Below are 8,409 nucleotides of genomic sequence, written 5' to 3'. Positions count from 1 at the left end.
GATTTAACTAAGGCATTTGACACCGTCACGGACAAGGCAATGCTACAAAATTTCCAGAAGTTGAATGTAGGACGTAAAACATGCGCGTACATGAAAGGCTTCTTGGCGGATGGTACTGCAAAGATTTCAATTGGAGAATCCAAATCGCAGGCACTCAGACTAGGTAATAGGGGTACCCCGCTGGTTTTAGTCCTATCTCCCTTTCTATTCAACGTGGCAATGATCGGTCTTCGTGCGAGACTCGAAAAGATTGACTGCCTCGGACACACCCTATAGGCGGACGATATCACCCTTTGGGTGGCGGCTGGAAGCGATGGGCAGTGGAAAAGAACCTTCAAACAGCAGTACACACGGTCGAAGACTGCATCAGGGGCAAGGCACTGAGATGCTCCTCGCAAAAATCCGGACACCTGCTTTATAGACCCACATGCAGGGGTCGAAAAAGCATTAGGGAAAGACCGGGCATTGTGGTCAAGGTAGAAGGCACCATGATACCGATAGTGGAAAGCCTGAGAATAGTGGGCCACCGCATATCCGAAAACGGCCATAACGGAGAAACAATTAGATCGCTAGACAATAGTGTTCAACAAACAATCGGACTAATAAATCGGATATCCAACAGGCACTATGGCATGAAAGAGCACGATCTCATCCGATTAATAGAAACATTCGTATCAGTCGTGCTATATATGTGGTCCGTTACCTCAAGCTCTATGCTGCGGAGAAAGTCAAACCAGAATCTTTTATTAGAAGGGCGTATAAGGAAGTGTTGGAACTTCCGGAAACTTATTGAGGTCCAGAGAGTAGAGCAGTACGAAAGGAGTACGCAGAGTCTGATGAGGAGGCACATCTTAGATGATATCGGAATACCCAACGAAGGAAGGCATGGAGTGCGGAGAGACATCCCAAAGAAAATAAGGAGCTTATATCAATACGCCCAATCCACAGAAAAATCCACCCGGAGTTCCACCAAGTTCGAAGAATCGCAAGAGCGAGAGCTCTCCACAAAACATTCCGTAGTGCCAGGGACGTGGTCTATGTGGACGCGGTGGAATACGCAAATGGACAGAGTACACCAATAGTTGGTTTGAGTCCAGAGGGTGACTGCAGAGTTAGTCTCACGGTAAAAACAGGGAAGGCGATGTTGGCCGAGGAGGCTGCCTTAGCACTGTCGATAGTTTCCACGAAGGCTAACATCGTAGTAAGCGACTCCAAGACACCCGTCAAGAACTATGCAAAAGGAAGAATCTCACCGGAAGCGCTGGGAATTTTAAACAACTTTCGTGAAGATTGAGACATTCATATTATATGGTAACACGCACACTACTCCGTTTCCAGGAACGAAATAGCGCACAACCTGGCTCGAGGGCTGACTGGCCAAGCAGGCGACACGCTACAATTATTGGCAACCGAGAGAGACCGCTTGATCAGCTTGAACGAGATCACCAAACACTATAAATTAGCAAGGGTGCATTTCCAGCGCCGCAATCCATGCTGAGTAGAATGCAAGCTATGGTATGATGCTACTTACAAACAGATACATATCCGAACCCGGTGGCCAACCACCGTTTTTACCCGGACCTTTACACGGATAGATGTAAATTCTGTCAAGAAAGAGCGGACCTACAACTTATAGTTTAGGCTTCTCCTCGGACACCGACACAGAATAAAATAAGACCAGAGAGCAGTAGGTGACCTCGTTGCTTAGCTGTACACCGTAAGACCAGCTCAAGGCAATCCAACAGGCCGAAGATGCTGCCAGGGCCCACGGGCTCGACGTCATCTTCTAAGAAGAGAGGCCTATGTCTCAAATCTGCTGTGCAGAAATAAATGTTTATTCTTGCTCCTCCTAGCCGTTGCCTACAATCACGTTGTACGCCGCCACACATTTGTGGCAAACACCACATAGAACACATTGACGCTGCATAGACATGTTATTTTTTTCGTGGATCATTCGTTGGTTGCACGATAAACACCGAAGGCATGGACGTAACCCGCGCACATTCAACACACAAATATGAATGCAGTGAATTTTGTGAATTTTAAGTGTTTTTACATGTAATGGCAGTGTGTTCCAGAATGCGATAGATGAAGAATGGGCGCTATGCTTGCGATAATTAATATGTATTTTGGGTAAAATGAAGTTCCTGTTTATTGCAAACCTGGTAATATTAGTATTTATTAGAGAAGCTTGTGGTATCAAGCTATCACATCAGGGGTTTCAGACAGTTGTAGACGCGACAAGCCGTCCGCGTTGCTATTTGCTCCCGATCTGCACAAAACGTGGAAGCAGTAGTTTGACAGAAAAATGACCCAGTGGTCGACTCGCGACAATGCCACAGTACTGCTGTGATGTATTCTTTCGAATATTATCGTGAATGGTTAGTGATCAGTGATAATATTGAAGCTGCGGACGTAAAGATAAACATGGTATCGCTTGATGCGAACAGTGATGGCGAGTGCTTCTTTTTCAATGTGCGCATAGTTTCCGCTCGCGTCATTGACCTGGAGGATAATGCGACTGGACGCTCAACACAATTCACTGCGTGTGACAGCACCGCGCCCAGCCCGTACTCAGCAAATCAATATAGGCTGGATTTCTTTTCTCACGTCATACAGCTCTAGTGCGGTTTCTTTGCTTAATAACTGCTTACAGCGCGTGAAGAATTCATTACACAGACGTTACCATTCCCATATGCTTCCCTTGCGTAGAAGGTGGTGGAGTGGTTCTAGTTGCCCGGGCAAATAGGGCACAAATTTTGCATTTAAATTTGCTAAGCCTTAGAATGCCCTCAGCTGGGTCACATTGCTGCGTTTCAGTGCTTCTAGGATTCTTTTCGTCGTGTTCGCTTTTGAATGTAGACCGTGCTGGTCTATACCGTACCCCACTTACTGCACCCTTTCTTGAAAATATACACATTTCGTCACATTTACTCGGATACCATGCTTACCCAGTGGCTTTAGTACTTCCTCCTTTCGGCTGTAGCAATCGGCTAGGTTTTTTGCTAGCAGTAAACATGTCGTGCAAGTAGCAGGCGGTACCAGGTGAGCCTTGTAAAACCTGGCCCATGACTGCCTGAAATATGGCAGGTGCACTCCCGACGCCGTAGGGCAATCGCCTGTACCTAAAGAGACCCATGTGCGTGTTAACCGTTAGTAGTTCTTCGGCATGCTCATCCTACTCCAGCTGTACGTAAGCTTCAGTGAAGTCTAAAACAGTCAACACGGTTTCTCCAACCAGGGACTGGAAAATGTCCTCTGGAATTGGCAGTGGTAGTGATCCACCTCGATGGCCTGGCTCACAGTGACTGTAGTCGCCACAAGACCTTATCACTTCCCCATTTTCGTTTGGCACGATAACTAGCGGCATTGCCCAAGTGTTGTGCCTACCCCGGTAGATGACCCCAGCCTTACCTAGTTTCACCAATTCTCTCCCCACTTGCTCTCGCAACGCATATAATACCGGCTTCGCATTATAGAAAACTGGATTTGCGTTCGCTTTTGTGCACATGATACCGTTGTACCCCTTGATAGCGCCGTAGGCTGTTTAAAAACACCAGTATTCTGCCCTTTTAATAAATCTACAGCTTCTTCAGTTTTAATTAGCGTGACTGCTTCTGCATTAAGTGGAACCTCGAGCTATTTTGGCACGTTGAGTTTTATCCTTGCGGGCCAGTCACGACCGAGAAGCACCGGCATACGCGCCGGTTTTTCTTATTTGGCAATGACAAGTGGTAGCAGGTGGCTTTGCTTCCAGCACCTCACGTTGACTTGCTGACGCCCTTTACGCTGACTGCGGTCAGAGTTGCCAGATCACTCCAACCACAGGTAGCCAAATGGCCTCCGCAGTAGCCCAAAAGTAGCCAAAAACATGGCCTTTTTCTGAAGTCATTTCTTAAGCATACTGAATTAATTTTCAGAGAGAATAACTATATATTAGTTTTTCGCGCTCGACCACGCATGACCTCCGCGCGCATAGTCACAGAGGTCATGCGGCACGGAAAACAAATGCTGCTCAAGCACAAGAAGTGCAGAAACGCTGGCATGCAGGCAAATTCATGACAAGGCAAATGCTGTCTTCATTGCAAAATGCAATGTTTTATTTCATGAAAAGTCATGAAAAGAACAACACACAAATAGCACCACGCACTAAACACGCTAAGGAATATCATGCATTCAGGCTTCCTGTGTTATTACTTACAGCTCATGATAATTTCACTTAACACCACACAATGCACTAAACAAAAAACTACAAAAAACTGCAAGACATAGTCTAACACAATAGATGGCGGTTGGTACAAAATTTAGTACGATATATAGACATAAAAATGCAACCAATGATTAAGCATAACGAGCTTATTGCCAAGTGGAACTGCTTGGTGCATACAAAATGTCAGAGCAGAAACGGGACAAAAATTCCTGGCCCGGTTTAAAATCCTTGCAGCAGCCTCCATTCCTCGCCCGGCCAAACTTCAGGTGGAGGAGCGCTACGAATTTCTCGTTCGACATTCTATTTCGAAGGTTCGTTTTTATGAGCGAGACCTGGCTGAACACTCGTTCGACGGCGGCATTTGATACGGGCAGTAATAGAAAAGACAGGAAGAGGGTGTGGAGTTCTGTAGAGAACGGATGGCTGTGGGGCAGCAGAACAGGATATGTTCTACGTTGGCGTTGGTGCAGGGGCAATTTAGGCACGAATGGTCCGAGCGAATTGCCACGTAGGCGCCATGCCGTAAGTAGAAAATTTGGCAAATTTCAGCTGGGTTAAGCTTGGTGTTCTCCGTCCGTTCTGCCACCGAAGTCACCCGCGGCGCACAGTCAACGGGAGCTAACAGCATCTCATGCTTGAAACGTAGGACGCCGAAAGCTCTTATGTGGAGTCAGCAACAGTCTATGTTCGCTGCCGCGCGCACGCTGGTCGCGTTAGTTCGCGGATGGAGACGTGCTTCCTAAGGCCAGCTTTCTTAATTAAAATTATGAAAAGGCGCGAACCTTGGCCTTTTGACATGCATATGTGTTCTCTCATATTGAACTTGCAAATTTTGATTTTGTAGCAGACGCGCTCAATTTCTTGAACCTGCTGTCGTCTGCATTTTGATTCCAACGTACTTTTCATATCTGCCTAACTATTTTTACAGTTTTGTACAGAGGAAAAAGATGTAGCCGCAGAATAGCCACATGGCCAAAAGGAAAATTCTGACGTCAACTCGGATAAAAGGTAGCCCAATTTGGCAACCCTGACTGCGGTGCCGTTGAACAAATCCAGCTTTACGTCCTCACAGTTGTGCGATACGTTAGGAAAGTTCTCTGCAAAGCATTTTCAGACATAATTGCTATGGCAGCCTCCATTGGCATTTCGCGACCCTTAATGATCACCCTTAGTACTATGGGAGGCTGTCTACCGGCTCCCTTTGTCTGGCGAATAGCAAATCCTGCTCTGTTGCCGGCTCTTCTACAGCGTGAAGGACTCGCGTATTGCACATACTTGTCACGTGACCGCGTTTAGACCACTTAAAATAAGCGCTTATTAAGAAAAGACACCTTGCTGGAGCATCTTCTCCACCACACCTACGACAAACTGCTGCCATTTTTTGCTTATAGCGTTTTATTTTTCAGATATCTGGCTTGCAGCACGCAGCTAGACGGCCGTTGCTTGCGATATGCTGTTTGCCGGGCTTAACTGTGGGTCCTCGCCAGTGCAAATCAGCGTTGCTGGCACCAGCGTTGTCGACCAGAATTTCCTGGGTATCCTTCTGTGCAACTTCCATAGCGGTGGACACATTGCAGACCCGGTCCCATGTGACCTCGTCATTGGGCAACGCGAGAGGACGGCATCGGATGGTATGGCTCCCTAGTGCTGCAATTAGACGGTCCCGTAGAGCTTCTTGCAGGAAAGTTCCAAAAACGCATGTCGCGGCGAGCCTCTTCAATTCCACGAGAAATTGCACGATGGTTTCACTTGACTCCTGATTCCGTCTGGAGAAGTGGTATCGCTCAGCGACCGCGGACCGCTTTGGAGGGTAATGCTGTTGTGGCACTTTTGTGACATCTGCGTACTAGACTTCGGTGGTCGTTTTTAGCAGCAATAAGCTGCGCAGTGTAACATAGGCCTTCGCTGCTAGGACGGTCAAGAAGACTTCAATGCTTGTTCCCGGCGTCTATTTCATTTGCTTTCGCAAACAGCTCGAACCTTTCTAGGTAGGCGTCGATGTTGCCTGTGTCTGGGCAGAACTTCGGCAGCTTCCCTAACGTGGTGGCCATGGCATCTGCATCGCTTATCCCATCCTCGTCGCCAATATAATAACGGAGACACATATGTCGAAAGGCCGTTTATTTCGTCTGTCGGCAGCACAAAACATGACACCGCTCAGCTTGCTCGCAGCGCCTTTAACAGCAACAGCGCTAACAAAAGGATCAGCGCGCACAGTCTGCGCACTGAAAAGCAAAGGAACAGATAATCACGATAGGTACTTAACACAGCTTAGGAGGTAAGTTAAATATTTATTGAACTATATTCAACTTGCTGCTCGTTTGTGTTTGTAGGTGATATGTACACATCGTCGTGTTCCATACAGAACTACACCTAACGTATCTTGATATCTTGTATTTTCTCTTGCATCAATCGCTTGGCAGCAAGTTACACTTTAGTTTAGCTTAATACGGAGTATATTTACCACTTTATATTTTGTTTTATTGCTAGAAACCTCGCGATGCTGTACCTCTTATTTCATTTTTTGGTTTATGCGACACGCTCATGCAATTTGTACACATATACGCATACGAAGTGTAATGGGCCAGCTATGTCACAGGTCCGAGCAAGCAGCATGCTCCCCATTGTTTAACATTGAACTTCACAATTATTGTAACATAATTACTAGTGCGAACAAGACTAGCGCAGGAAAGGTGGGCAGGAGGAGCACTAGGATTTAACTGATAAGCTTTATTAATAAAAACTTGCAAGGAGGCCACCGCATGCTCAAATAAATGCGCATACTGACGCGTAAACGTATGTGCCACGTAGGAGACAACCAAATGCGCAACGAAGCCGATGCGCCCACAACAAGCCATTACAAAGCGTTCACCATTACCTTCTAATAGTGCAACACTTCTTTAGTAGTGAGCGACAGTGAAGCAGCGCTTACACATTCATCAGCAAGTTTTTAAATGCTGAACGCCTCAAACATTTCCCTATTTGACTCTCTGGCGAACCGTCTCAGCCCTTGCGTGTTATGAAAACACGGGGTACATTTATGAGTACATCTTCGGCAGTGGTCACCCAAGTTGTCAACGCCTGCTGGAGCGCTTACAGCGTTCAGGTGTTCCCTATGTCTGACATTCAGGCACCTACCTGTGTCGCACCTACCTTTCCCTCAGGGAAGTGAAATCTTGTATACTCTGATAGTTATCTTGCATAATATTGGAGGGCGCCACAGGTAACCGTTGTTTGCATGTATGCTAGCCACTAACCGAATAAAGTGACTTCTTTTGGCTGACGCCATTGTGCTTGCTTAGGCGGAACGCCGCTCCGCTTGTACCAGCCGCAGATGCATCGTATTGCCGCTAGGTGTCACGAGCCAGTGCTGACAAAGAAGTGACGGGAGGCGCGCTCAGCAAGAGGTGGGCGCTGAAGAAGTAGAGCTTGAGGACGCTGGCTTGAGTTTTTGTACGCCATGTTGTACAACTGTCTGTCTCGCCGACACCGGGTACACCTTCACTTGTCTTTTCGTGACAAAACTGGTGGATGTGCGGGGTACGGTTCATCCGATGCCACAAACCCCTCATCGTAGCAGGAGTATCAGCCCTATACTAGTGGACACCTCTGTTCGCCGGGCCAGCAGGAGAATCCGATGATTGCCGAAGCTTGATCATCTCTCCGCAATAACATCGATGTCCCCGCGGACCAGTATGGAAGGAACGTCGACCTCTCTATCGACCATTATGCAAGGTACAGCCACAACGGCCACTCAGTACCTGCTGCAGAATCTCCGAGTGCCCAAAATGTTCCGCGGGGATATCTTCGAGGATGTTGAAGACTGGTTAGCCCAGTTTGAGCGCGTGGCCCAGTTATTCGTTCATCCTGGCCACGCGCTCAAACAAAGGCAACGCGGCGAAGTTGAGAAACGTCTACTTCAGCTTGGAGGACGGTGCTCGCACTTGGTGCGAGAACCGAGAAGGGCTCCTCAAATCGTGGCTCGATTTCCGCTGTGCCTTGCTGGAGACATACACCAATGCTGATCCCGCTCCAATCCCGCATTCATCTGCCGAGTGAGAACGTGGCGTCGTACGTAGAGGATATGACGCGCCTCTTCCGGCGAGTAGACCCTACCATGTCAGAGGAAAACAAGCTGCGGCATCTAAAGCGGGGAATTAAAGAACAGCTATTTGCTGGTCTGGTTCGAAGCCCGCCGA

The 8,409-nt window shown here is 47.6% G+C and overlaps 1 pseudogene; it reads right to left on the bottom strand.

Annotated features, from left to right (window-relative positions):
• Nucleotides 1-5,612: 5,612 nt before the first annotated feature.
• LOC142583678 (uncharacterized) lies at nt 5,613-6,397 on the bottom strand (annotated as a pseudogene).
• Nucleotides 6,398-8,409: the final 2,012 nt, after the last annotated feature.

This window comes from Dermacentor variabilis, chromosome 5, assembly GCF_050947875.1.
Source record: "Dermacentor variabilis isolate Ectoservices chromosome 5, ASM5094787v1, whole genome shotgun sequence".
Classification (NCBI taxonomy): Eukaryota; Metazoa; Arthropoda; class Arachnida; order Ixodida; family Ixodidae; genus Dermacentor; species Dermacentor variabilis.
This window is presented reverse-complemented; position numbering and strand designations above follow the sequence as displayed.